Genomic DNA, 12568 nt, shown 5'->3' on the forward strand with positions numbered 1-12568 from the left:
AAGACCTGAGATCAAGACTTTTCACTCAGCAGGTCCGTGACTTTGGCACAGAATAATCCAATAATGCCACCTCACCTCTCAGAACTCCAGTTTCCTCCTCTGCAGAACGAGTTAATGGTACTCAACTAGTTCAGTTGATTTTTGTGTGTGACACACAACAGCCCCTACACTGTACAGAGCATCACCGAATTTTCTAGACAAGAGAACTGTGGGATAATGTTTTTTTTTTCTGTCATTGTTATAATGATTCTCGTAAAGTCTGTAAAAGTTCTGGATATGAAATAAAAATAAATACGTGTCGGTTGATGAATATAAGTACATAGTTATCTTAGTGGAAGAGAGCCATATGTCAAATAGAGAGAGGATCTGTTACCCACCCCAGAAGTTCATGTTGTAAAATGCCTTCATGGGAGGGTTGGTCCAGATGATCTCTCAATGTTCCTTTCAGTTATACGGTTCTGGGAAATCAAATAGAGACGGAACAAAGAACATAACAGCAGAAATGAAATTACTGCTTTTCTGTAGACAGTGCTATTTGTCTGAAAATTGTAAAATGTAGATGGGAAGGAGGAAATAACAGGTCTGTGATTCATGACACTAAATGTTAAGAAAAGGTGGGTTTTCTTTGTGGCTATAAAACAAACAAAAAAAGTATATAAACCCAGTGTTTAAATGTTAATTTGCTACAGCACATCATATGTTTATAGCAAGAATTTGATAGAAGCATCAGAATGAAAAAAAAAAAAAACACAAAAAACAAATCCTTTCCCATCGCTCCATGCTTATAAAGAAGACACCCAGCTGTCTCCAGCAATGCATATTTACATTTCTGCAGGGAATACCCTGACCCTTTTTGCTGTAGAGACCATGAAACAATGCTTCTATGATGGGTAACATGAAATATTTCAGAACAAAGGAAAACCTTGTGGTTTCTTAGATAAAGAAAAGGATACCCTATCTTGCATTTCTTGTACTTGCTGCTATGTGCGTGGTTTATCTATTAGTGAATGTACCCTGGGTGCTTCGTGAACAGCCTTCAGACTTGCTCAGCTATCCACATTTTAAAGCAGCAATTTGAAAATCCAAAATGCCTACCACAGTATCTTATATGTTACAGATTTTTAGAGGAAATTCGGCCAACAATTAAATTAACAAGGAATTGATTATTCTTCTGAAATAATATCCCGGCACGGGACATGTTTCTCCCCAACCTTTCTTTCTCCAAACACACTTTCATCCACTTCGAGTTTACCTTATACTGCAGCATAAATCAGTGAGGAAAAAAAGAGCTCACAAAATTCCATAGCATTCCATTTTACAAACTGTAATAACTAGGCTGTTCTGTAAAATGTCTGGTCAGGGAAAAGGCTGAAAGTACTGACTAAAATGAGGTCTGAGTTTCTTCTGAGAATTAGAATTCCTTGTGCTCTTCCAAATCCTAGATGACATAGATAATGGAAAATTAATTTTAATGCTAATGATATGCTTAAATTGGCAAAGATCAGTAGTTATTATGGCCTGGGTTTTGTTCATGTCTTAATTTTGCCATTCTAAATTTTTGAGCAGGTTTTAAAGTACTTAATACAGCACTCCCCAGACTCTAGTGTTTACCTTCCTCCAAAACTCCATCTTTCATTATTTCACTTTCTTCCCACGCAGAGAAGTTAAGTAAGAGGGCTTTGGAGCAAGACTACAACTGAATTCAAATCCCAAGGTTTTTGCTAGGCTGTGTGGCTATGGATGAGTTATTTGACCTCTCCATAAAATGGGATGATATCTCACAAGATGGTCATTTTTATGAGTAAGTGAGGAGTAAATGAGATGGTATGGAGAAAACGCTCTGGATTAATTTAAGGTTTCTAACAGATGTTAGTTATTATTACTCCACCTCATAAGTGAAAGTTTGAATATTTAAACTTTTTTCTAGCTGATGTTAGGAGTACTTTCAAGTTTTTTCACTTCTGGGTTACAATAAAAGTTGGCCTATTACAACTATGTGAAACTGATGAACTCTATCCAAAGGAAATAGATTATATATGCAAACTAAAAAAATTTTAATGAAACACAAATCTCAACAACCTTAGTAAACTGATTTTTTAAACTCCAAACTCTTTTGTATCTCTATAAAGTATGCCTTAAAAACTCTTATAGATGTGTGAGTTTGCAGTTGACTTTAGCAGCGGTGGTGGGAAGGACACTTTTGAGTAAAATCGAATTTTAGAATTGAAAAGGACCTTAGATGTACAAGCCTAACATGGACTCTGGACTTGGACTGCCTGGGTGAGAACACTGACTTACAAGCTTTGAGGCCTTGAACAAGTTACTCAACTCAACTACGTTGTCACTTACTTTTCTCATCTGCAAAATGAGAATGTTATTAGTATCCACCTTATAGTGTTACTGTAAAGATTAAATGAGTTAACATATTTGAGACTAGAGGGACGTCTGGGTGGGTCGGTCGGTTAAGCGTCTGACTCCTGATTTCTGTTCAGGTCATGATCTCACAGTTCATGAGATCAAGCCCCTACTGCCCCTCCCCCACCTCTCTCTCTCTCTCTCTCTCTCTCTCTCTCTCACTCTCTCACTCTCTCTCTCTCCAAAATAAATAAATTAAAAAAAAAAAAGAATTTGAGAGTAGTATAGTGCCTGACGTCTCCAGTGAATTCCCATTAAATGTTAGCTATTGTTATTATTTATTATTATTATTTTACAAATGGGGCTATCAAGGGCAAGGGAGGAAGTGAATTTCCCAAGGTCATATTTCAGTTAATGGTAAGGGATAGGGTCCAGTATTTCTGATTTTCCATCTGTTGCTCTTTTCCCACTAACATCAATTTACTCTTGATCGCGGCCTTGCCTCTATATACCCTTCAGTTCTCTCACCCTGTCACCTACAGCTTAGCCAGTGCAGATCTCGTCATTGATTTTTATTGCTGGTGATGTCCAAAGATTAACTTTGGACAGTGAACAGGCGAATAGATAGAGTTTGAACTAGAGAGAGTTTGAAATTTCTGCTCAGTTCCCATCTAGGGCCTTTTCTTTGCTTAACCATGAAATACACAAACAAAGAAAAACAGAAACAAAACTGCAGCAAAGCGAGAGAGGAATAATAAGAAAAATGTTCAAGAAGAAATAAAAACTGTAGCTCTTGCTCAAAGATTCATGAGGAACTTGAGCGCACTACTTAGACCTGTCCCCAGACCCGCTAAACAGGGCACACAAGGAGAGCATTTGGGTGCAGATGAGCTGGAGAAGGGGCCTGCACAGTTTCCCCTGAGGAAACTGCCCTTTCAGAAAGAAGCGGCAGACAGAAAGGGTGGCAAGCTTGTGAGGGGGAATATGGTGAACCTCACTTGCTGTTTATCTCTTTGCACATCCGTGCTTCACCACCCACTGCAGCCCCTACCTGTTTAATCTCCTGTGTCACAATTCCAGGTGCACTCATCAGCGTGCAAAACAACACGTGTGAAGGGTGGACAGATTTGCATAAGAAGATGGATAAATCAAACCCGAAAATGGGTAACGACATGAGCAAGTCATCAATGTAGGCTTGCAACCAACGTTTCCAAGCAAACGAGGTACTTAATAGTCTTTCTAAAAACGAGTATGGCTTTCTTTTTTGAGGTTAAATTTTTTGGCTTTGTTTTGGACAAGTCTTCTGAATTTGTTTTGAATGTTAGAAATTGGGTGTCTGCTATTAGGAGGTTGCTTGAGCTTGGATGTTTGTGCTAAGATTTCTTTAGGCAACTTTTTCACCAAAACAGACCTAACGAGCCAAGAATGAATACCAGGGATGAGGGACAAAACCTGAAAAGCTCAAGCAGAAGCAGAGCTTTTTTTTTTTTTTTTTTTAATCAAGTCTCCCATATGTATAACATAGAGGTTAAAAGTATAGATTCTTGAAGCCCTGTGACACCACTTATCAGCTGGGTGACCTTGAATGAGCAGCCGATGTTTCCTCTGCCTCAATTACTTTATCTGTTAAGTGGGGATAGTAGTAGTGCCCTCTCTATGGGCTGTTAGGAGGATGGAATGAGTTAATTCAAGCGACATACTCACAAGACCTAGCATAAGGTGAGCACTCAGTAAATGTTAGCTCTGACTCTTTTGAAGACGATCACTTGCATTGTATGCTATGATACACTCTCGTTTGTTTAAAATAAAAATAACAGATTTCTACTCTCAAAAAATCAAGCAATTTATCCATGTATCCAAGAAGAATACATTGAGGACATATTAAGGGCTGATGCAATGGTAGGCATTGCGAGAGATACAAAAGATAAATGAAACACACAGTTGGGTCTCAGGGAACTTAAGGGCTTCTAGAGAAAATGCATGAAGTAGAGAATGGTCCAATAATAAAATAAATATTTATTTTGAAAATAAATATGTACTGACCAACTACTAGGTACCAAATTTTACTTAAATTAGCTAGACTCTAAATCCTGCAAGGTAGGTATTATTTTCACCATTTACTACTGTGGAAACAGGAACTCAGGGAGGTCAGGTAACATGCCCAAGTCACATGACTTGCAGGTAATATGACAGGTAGTAATTTGCAGTCACATAATTTGCATGAGGATTTGAAGTGAAGTCTGAATTCACAGCCTGTGCCTTTTCTGCTGCACTTCCATAGTTCCAAATCATTAAATTCGTGGTCTTGGCCTGGAAGTTGGTAGCCCCAGATAATAACTGGCAACCAAGGAGGAGCAGAGGTGGGAAACATTGTGTAGGGATGTTTAGAAAATGAGAGGAGAGAAAGATCTCAAAGAAAATCCAAATCCTTGGCTCTATATTGGAGAGCTTAAGCCAGGCAAGGACAAAGGAGAGAGGTGGGTTTCATCTCCTGTACCGGCTCTGCTTGTCGATGTCTGCTGGGATACACGGCAGAGAAGTGTTACCGATCACCTGTACTCAATGGGAGGAGGGTCTTGTCCAATGAGCAGTCTTCTGTGGGCACAAGGATGGGGTGTGGCAGTATGGTATCTGCAAGTTCCAGCCTGGGGTAAACAGTGAGCCAGAAAAGCAATTAAAGCAGAAACAGATGAGGATAATTAGAAGGGACGGCTCCAAAGGGTAGAAGGAGGCAGTGAAACTAAACAGAGGATTGAGCTATTTCTGTCCATCCCTTGATGTCTGGAAAAATGGCCTTTTTTGGTTCAGACTATGGTACCACGCCCTAAATAACACTGCAACTGTTCTCAGCACTGTCCCCCTAGTTTGGATTCAGTGGTATCTGCTGGATTCTGCTCCCGAATTGCCCTGAAAAGGACAACAGCCTATTGGACATGTCCATGTGGACGTTCCACAGATTCCTAACTCCACTGCATCAAAATTCAACTCCTCATGTTTTCGCAGAAAACCTTCTCCTTTTTCAGTATTCACCATTTTAGTTTAATGGCATCCAATCCATCCATTCATCTAACATAGAAACTAGTTCTATGTTTAAATAATAAAAGGCTTCCCTCAAGCTTTCTGTTTCTGTTTATGTGCTCTCTCTCTCTTCTCTATCCAAAGGCCAAATGAGTGGATTCTTTGGATGAAGATATGTCACTGCCATTATGGGGTGGGCAAAGAGCTGTCGGCCCATGGAGTCCCCAGGAAAGCCCTGCCGGCAGGTAAGCCAAAGCCGTGAGGTTACCAGGGTTCATTTCCCATAACTTTATAACAATGTAGGAGGAAATATTGGGAAAGTGTATCTTTTGTGAGAGGAAAGAGAGGCAGAAAATTTGGGGATATCCTAAAGCTTCCAAAAAGAAATGAAAAGGCACTAAGAAAAATAAACATTTTCTACTTTGTTATTTTGTGTAGAAAACATTGTCATAAGGAAACAGGCTTAGGACGTTTTAACACTGGCTGGAAAAAGACGAAAGCTGAAAATACAAATTGGACAGTCCTTTCTTCTTTTGTTCTGCTATCCCCACTAATCCTTGAACCACCTGGATATGTATCTTGATTAGACATGGCAGAGGTCACAATTGCATAATTTGGCTTTTCACTAAAGCCCTTATAAATTGAACTTTTATTGATGTAGCCCCAAAGCTTTGGTGCAATATTTATATTATGAAAGCACTGACATCATTTCATATAATTTAGTGTTCTTGGCATACTCAAGAGCCAAGAATAAAACCTAGGGTGCCACAGGTCAGGCCCAAGCTACGCAGGCAGGACTGTCTGTGGGAAACTTTTTCTGTGTCTGATCAGGTATAGATTAAAGGTGACACAAATTTCTTTCTTTCTTTTAAATTTTTATTTTATTTTTGAGAGAGAGAGAGAGAGAGAGCACAAGCAGGGGAGTGGCAGAGAGAGGGGACAGCCTGATGTGAGGCTCAAACTCACGAACCATGAGGTCATGACCTGAGCCGAAATCAAGAGTCATTCACTTAACTGCCTGAACTACCCAGGCACCCCAACGTGCTACAAATCTCTAAATTTTATTTGTCCCAAGTTTACTAGGGGTTTTAAAGGATAAATCATATAGGTCAGAGTAAAAGAACCCCATGTGTTATATACGTCAATACATGAGTTGCCCTTTTGAACTATGTTGCTCTATTCATATATATATATATATATGTGTGTGTGTGTGTGTGTGTGTGTGTGTGTGTATATATATTTTAATGTATATGTATATATTTTTATGTATATGTATTACATATATAGTTAGTTGTATATATATGTATACATATATATGTATATATGTATGTGTATATATGTATACATACATATGTATATGTATACATATATAGTTATATGTATATATTTTTAATGTATATGTATATGTGTGTGTGTGTGTGTGTGTGTGTGTGTATATATATATATATATATTTTTTTTTTTTTTTTTTTTTTTTTTTTTTTAATTTGCCATGCTACCCTGGGTGGGTCCTATAAGCTGCTCCAAGCTGTAATGTCCTCATCCATACAGCAGGGGCAATAATATTGCCTAATTCACTCACCATTTTGAAGATTAGGCTAAGCAATCCTGGCACATGGTGTGAGCTCAAATAATGTTGTGTAATAACAATAATTCTACCAGTGAACTATTAATTTTGAGACAAAGGAATGAGCCCCTGGAAAACTTCTCTACTTCTATTACACAAAAAGAGAGGAAAAGAATATCTGCAAAGTACCCTTAATAGACAATGCTGGGATTTCACCTTGTTTTTCTTAGCCACCCCTTTTATCCCTTTTAAATCAAAGTACTGTAGGCACATAGTCTGAAAAGTCAAGTAATAAGTGCTATAGGAATGATGGTGGAAACAGCAGCTACCTCCACTATTTCCTTTCCACCCAAATCCTGCTCCCCAGAGGTAAGCCTTTAACTCTTAGTTCTTCTGGCATTTTTAAATACCAGGCCTGTGGTGATATTTTTCTCTCTTTCCTTATATTTCAATATTAGAATGTATCCATTGACTTCTAAGTACGGGAGATAAGATGGCTGCTTTTTTAAAATTATTTTTTTAAATGTTCATTTATTTTTGAGAGAGAGAGAGAGAGCGTGCACAAGCAGGGAACGGGCAGAAAGAGAGAGGGAGACACAGAATCCAAAACAGGCTCCAGGCTCTGAGTTGTCAGCATAGAGCCCGACATGGGGCTCAAACTCATGAACTGTGAGATCATGACATGAACTGAAGTTGGACGCTTAACCGATTGAGCCACCCAAGTGCCCCATGTTGGCTGCTTTTTGAATTTTACACACACACACACACACACACACACTTCCTCCTTATCTATTAGGAGACTTACATTATATTTAGCATCTCTGTTTTTCCATTTTGATCACCATTAAGTCACATGATGTGCTGTGATTACATTTGCCTTATTATACTTTTTAGTTGTCCTTAGAAGTAACACATAGCATGTTTTTGGCTTTGTTTTTTCAATTTCTTCGTTTTCTAGGTATATATTATTAATGTCCACTCAAATTCTCTGTCTTATCTATGAAACTGTTGTAAATGCAATCCCAAACATATTGGGTAATTTATCAATTCTTTTTTTTTTTTTTTTTTTAGTCACATCCCCTTCACTGTCTACTACTCTATTCCAATCCAAATGGGCTGCTCATTGGGAGTGCTACATAGCTGCTCTTGGGATTTCCTTTGCCATCACCCTGGGATTTCTCTCTTCTGTTGGGGCTCCTTGTTGTGGGTTCCACATCTTCCTCTTTTTTTGATTTACTTCCCCATGTTAGTGGCACATACATATACTCCGGTAGCTAACAAAGATGCAGGCAAGGTATGTTGTTTGAGTCCTTACAAGGCAGAGGTTGCTGGTTGCTACTGATACTTCTCTTCTCTCAGGGTGACAGAGTATTTAGCTGAGCCCATGCTACCTGCCCAGAATGGAGACTACATATTCCAGCCTCTTGAGCAGTTATGTGTGAATACTGTGACTGCAGTCTGGAGAGAACACTAGAACAAAAGCATAAGACCCTTCCATGAGAGAGAGCTGTAGTGCACCCTCTCTCATCGCTGGAATGTGGGCACCATCCTGAATGATGGGACGTGGGGCAAATCTAGGGATGATGGGGCAAGAAGTTGTAAGGGGTCTGGGTCCTTGAAGACATCATGGAACAAGGCCTCAATGCCAGCTCTGGACTGCACAACCCTGTGCTTTTTTATATAAGAGAGAAATAACTTCTATTTGAAGGAATAACCTGATCCTACTATTATACCTTTCACGTAAGAATGTTTCTTTACCTTTACACTTGAGTGAAAATTGGGTTGAGTTTAGAATTCTAAGTTGGAATGTTGCCTTTCAGAATTTTGAAGTTTTTTTTTAGCTGTCTTCTTGCTTCTAGGATTGTTGAGAAATCTGTTGCTCTTTTGATTCTTAATACTTTTGATATAAACTTATTTTTAATCTCTCTCTCTTTAGAAGCTTTCATGGTCATTCTGATATTTCAGGATAGCCTGCTTTGATATGGGTTATTTTTCATTTGTTGTGAAAGGAATTTGAAGGGGCTCTTCAAAATAGAGATTCATGTGTCTCAGTACTGGGAAACAATTTGTTTTTTTGGATAATTTCTTCTCCCCTCTGTATCTATTTCTGAAACTTCTATTACCTAGATATTGGACTGTTCAGACTGATCTTCTAAATTTCTTCTATGCTTTTTCATATTTTCAATCTCTTTACCTTTTATAAATCTATATTCTTCCATGCAACTCTCCTATTGAATTTGTATTTCTTCTATTATTTTTCATTCATAACACACTCTTTGTTCTCTAAATGTATCCTTTTCAAATAGCAATCTATTTTTGAAGGATAATGATCATTTTTTAAAAAGTATTCTTTTTCTTTTGGGGCACCAGGGTGGCTCAGTTGGTTAGGCGTCTGACTCTTGATTTCAGCTCAGGTCATGATCTTAACATTCGTGGGCTTGAGCCTTGAGTCAAATTCTCTGCTGACAGTGCAGAACCTGATTTGGGATTCTCTCTCTCTCTCTCTCTCTCTCTCTCTGCCCCTCCCTGGCTCTCTGTCTTTCTCTCTCAAAGTAAATAAACTTTAAAAAATAAATGAATAAAAGTTGTTTTTCCTTCTTTCCTGAATTAGCTATTCCCTATGAATTTCTTTTTGTCTTTGCTTTGGTCTCTGTCATGCTGGAGCTTTCTTCAAATATATATTTGGCCATATGTTCAAATATAAAAATGATCTACCAAAGAGCACACTATGAAGTCTCTGTGTGTGTAGGGCTGGGGAGCAGAAGTTTCTTACTGCTCACAACATAAGCTTTCACTTACATCTCCTATTTTAAATATGGTGCCTCATCCCTGACCACTACCTGGCTCCTCTTATTCTGAGTCTCTGTTAAATTTCTCCAAAGACTAAACTTCTAGTGTTTCTCCACACTTGAAGAAAGCTAATCACCTGGTCAAATGAAGTTGGAGAGGAGATTAGGGATTTAATTTCTCTTACAGGAATTTCAACTGATCCACCTTCTTTTCTTTTTCTTTTTTTTCTTTTATTTTAAGTTTGTTTGTTTTGAGACAGACAGTGTGAGCAAGAGAGGGGCAGAAAGAAAGAGAGAGAGAGAGAATTCCAAGCAGGCTCTGTGCTGTCAACTCAGAGACTAACACAGGGCTCAATCTCACAAACCATGAGATCAAGACCTGAGCCAAAATCAAGAGACGCTTAACCAACTGAGCCACCCAGGCTTATTTTTCAAATCTACCATCTACCCACTTCTTCTGTGGCATCTGGTGCCTCCAACTCCTGAGACTTTTCAAGGCTCTGCACTAGATTTCCACGTTCTCTTCTCTATTAAATCAGTTACCTCTCATATACTTGCTTTCCAGTTTTGAAAAAAAAAATGTATTGACAGTCCTTGACCCACTAACTGACAATTCATTGACATCATTTTGCCCTTGCCCTCTCAGAGCTTATGTTCTAGGGGAGGAGATAGATAATAAAAACATTTAAAAAATGTCTAATGGTACTAAATGCTATGGAGAAAAGTATATTAGGGTGAGGGAGTGTGTGACAAGAGTGCTACTTTTACATGAACTATGCAGAGGAGATCCTTCCCTTAAGGTAACATTAAACAGCAACCTGAAGAAAGTTAGGGAAGGAGATATGCAGACATCTAGGGGAAATGGGCTCCAAGCACAGAGACATTCAAATGTAAAGCACCTGAAGTAGGAGCAGGAGGTCTGCCTTTGTAAGGAACAGCAAGGAGGACAGTACGGTAGGAAAGGAAGTGATGTCAGAGACTAGTGATTTTGAGACCAGTAGTGGTGACCGTATTGTTGCAGGGACTTGTAGCCATGGCAAGGACCATAGACTTTAAGTCTATGGAGGCCACTGACAGGGTTTTGAGTAGGGAGAGGTTGGATTAAGCTTCTACTTTGTATCCAATGTTGTCTCCTCTCCTGTTTTCTTGGTCCTTATGAACTTTTTATCCTTTTATTGTCTATTGTGCTTTTCATGAAGTTTGGTTATGGTGTGCAAGAGTTCAATCCACATATTTGACCAGAATTCCGAGCCTCATCTTAAGAATCTAACAGGGAGTTGTCTCAAAAAAATGGAATGACCTGCCTTGAAAGCCAGAAGCATGGATGATCACAGCCACTCCAAAACAAATGGAATTTTGCTTTCTGTGACTCCCTGTGGATCTACACAGCAAAAATGAGCTAATGAGGCAAAGTACATTCTTGGAGTGTCCCACAGTACAATGGTTCTCACTGGGATTGGACCTGCCCTCAAGGGGGCATTTGGAAATGTATCCACTCAGCCCAGAGGCATTGGAAAAGTGTGGAGACTCTTACAGTTTTCTTGCTGAGGGTTCCCCTTCCCTCTGCCACTGTTGTGCCACAAAGAATTATACTACCCCTAAATCCAATAGCAATGCCTATTGAGAAACAGCTTTAATCCTTTCCCTAAGAGGGAATCCAGGAATCCTAAGCTCCTGTATCACTCGAGAATGTGAATGAGTCTGGGGTGCCTGAGTTTGGCTCTAACCCTGTGGCTTCTTTGGTGTCCTGAGTTACACATGGAGGCATACTGGATGGTTACATTTGAGTTCAAACCTTCACTTTCCCTAAGTCAGACTGTGAGCTTCTTCAGGGAAAGCTAGTGCATCTTGCATTCACCATGGTTGTAGTCACATAGTTTGTAAGTAAATATTTGTGGATAACCCTGAGTTCTGACACTAATTTTATGGTTGAGGCAGTACTTGTGAAGCATGTATCTTCAATGTTGCCAAATCAGACTTGTGTAAATTAGCTCCCCTAATGAAAAATTAGTACGGCACATTTTGCTCTGGCTCCCGTGTGGTAACGCAACCTCCCTTCTTCCTCAAAACTCTGCGAGGAATAATTGCCACATGACTACAGAGCGCCATGAGAGTGTGAAATATTATGTAAGAAGGAGGTGAGGTAGGTCATTATTACATAATGCAGTTCTTCCTATCATGGCTTGGCTGTAACATGGAAGGCCTTGGAGGCAAGCCGCAGAGTGCAGACTGTGTCATCAACACACATCAACTCTAAATAATGAATACTCACCGCTTATAATCATAGATACAGCTGAGCCCACAGGAAATACCTAACCTGCAATCAATCTCCTCGTCGCTGTGGTCTGGCAGGACAGGTGATACCTGTCTTCATGAATTTTTGTGTGGGGAATTCATTTTCATTTCAGAATCAAAATCACAAACCTATATTGACCAGTTGGAAACATGTTGATGGTCTATCATGCTTTTATTTGTTTTTATAACAGCAACAGACCATCCATGGCCACCGCTATTTGTTTATATGACAGCATTTTTCATGTAAAAAGTTATTTTCTTTTAAAGTACTTTCACAATCTTTCACTTGTTCGTCTTCCAACAGTTTTGTGAAGGGGTTAGTAAAAGGGACTCGAACTTATGATAAATGGAGATTGGAAAGCCCAGGATGTTGAATAACTTGCTTACCGGTATCATGGGAAAGTGAATAAATAAATGGTTAACAACCTCATGGTGAACATCACAGTAAAAACATCACATTCTTTGGGAGATTATAGTGCCATTTCTTTGCTATAATAAAAACATTCGGTTTGGTTTGTTAGCCAATTCCAAAATCTTTATCAAGGA

The sequence above is a fragment of the Panthera tigris genome, chromosome B4 (assembly GCF_018350195.1).
Source record: "Panthera tigris isolate Pti1 chromosome B4, P.tigris_Pti1_mat1.1, whole genome shotgun sequence".
NCBI classification, from domain to species: domain Eukaryota; kingdom Metazoa; phylum Chordata; class Mammalia; order Carnivora; family Felidae; genus Panthera; species Panthera tigris.